This window comes from Galeopterus variegatus, unplaced genomic scaffold (genome assembly GCF_000696425.1).
Source record: "Galeopterus variegatus unplaced genomic scaffold, G_variegatus-3.0.2 Scaffold443, whole genome shotgun sequence".
NCBI classification, from domain to species: Eukaryota; Metazoa; Chordata; class Mammalia; order Dermoptera; family Cynocephalidae; genus Galeopterus; species Galeopterus variegatus.
In genome coordinates this window covers 419,293-421,204 of record NW_007726554.1, presented here as the reverse complement: position 1 = coordinate 421,204, position 1,912 = coordinate 419,293, and positions in this window count along the sequence as shown.

Sequence of the window (1,912 nt, the reverse complement as noted above, 5' to 3'; positions counted from 1 at the left end):
GTTAGTCAATTTACTAGTTTTTTAACTGGCATTATTTTTATTATATATTTTATAACAGCTTTATTGAGATATAATTCACATACCATAAAATTCACCCTTCTAAGTTGTGCAATTCTGTTGTTTTTAGTATATTCAGAGTTGTACAACCATACTACTATCTAATTTCAGAATATTCCCATCACCCCAAAAAGAAATCCTGTATTCATTACCAGTCAATCCCCATTTTCCCACCCCACCCCTAGACCCTAGCAACCACAAATTTGCTTTCTATGTATTTGCCTATTAAGGACATTTCACATAAATGAAATAATATAATATGGCCTTTTGTATCTAGCTTCTTTCTTCCATATTGTAATACGTATCAACACTTTTTTCCTTTTTATGTGTGAATAATATTCCATTGTATACATAGGCCACCACATTTTATTTATCTGTTTATCAGCTGATGGATATTTGGGTTGTTTCTGTTTTGGGGCAATTGTAATAATGCTACTATGAACATTCAGTTTATAGTTGTACAAGTTTTGTGGTGGACATATATTTCAGTTTTCTTGGGTATATACATAGGAGTGGAATTGCTGAGTCATATGGCAATTTTATGTTTAACATTTTGAGGAATTACCAAAGTGGTTTCCGAAGTTGTTGTGCCATTTTTTGTTCTTTTCTTTTTTTTCTTTTTGGTGGCTGGCCTGTATGGGGATCCGAACAATTGACTTTGGTGTTATCAGCATCACACTCCACTGAGTGAGCTAACTGGCCAGCTGGTTGCACCAGTTTACATCAGCGATGCATATTAATTCCTATTTCTCTATATCCTTGTTGCTGTGGATTGATTTCCCCCCAAAACTTAGTCCCCACTGTCACAATGTAAAAAGGGTGGGTAATCCTGTTATGGTAATTGAGAGGTGGAGACTTAAAGAGGTGATTGGACTGTAGGACCACGCAGTAGTGACAGTCAATCCCCATTTTCCCACCCCACCCCTAGACCCTAGCAACCACAAATTTGCTTTCTATGTATTTGCCTATTAAGGACATTTCACATAAATGAAATAATATAATATGGCCTTTTGTATCTAGCTTCTTTCTTCCATATTGTAATACGTATCAACACTTTTTTCCTTTTTATGTGTGAATAATATTCCATTGTATACATAGGCCACCACATTTTATTTATCTGTTTATCAGCTGATGGATATTTGGGTTGTTTCTGTTTTGGGGCAATTGTGATAATGCTACTATGAATATTCAGTTTATAGTTGTACAAGTTTTGTGGTGGACATATATTTCAGTTTTCTTGGGTATATACATAGGAGTGGAATTGCTGAGTCATATGGCAATTTTATGTTTAACATTTTGAGGAATTACCAAAGTGGTTTCCGAAGTTGTTGTGCCATTTTTTGTTCTTTTCTTTTTTTTCTTTTTGGTGGCTGGCCTGTATGGGGATCCGAACAATTGACCTTGGTGTTATCAGCATCACACTCCACTGAGTGAGCTAACTGGCCAGCTGGTTGCACCATTTTACATCAGCGATGCATGTTAATTCCTATTTCTCTATATCCTTGTTGCTGTGGATTGATTTCCCCCCAAAACTTAGTCCNTGAGCCACGGGCCGGCCCAATCCTTCATTCTTGAAGGGAGAACTGGCTGGCATATCAGACATCCACTACATTTGTGGACAGGAATAGATATTCCTTAAACTTTGTTGCCTTCACGAGTGCATTGGCAAGCCAAATAAGAAGCATGCTTTGTGTTTCATCATGTTTGGAGATGAAAATAGACTAAAAGATGTGTTACCAGTCCATGAATCAGTGAATTAATTAATCAGTTAGTCAATTTACTAGTTTTTTAACTGGCATTATTTTTATTATATATTTTATAACAGCTTTATTGAGATATAATTCACATACCATAA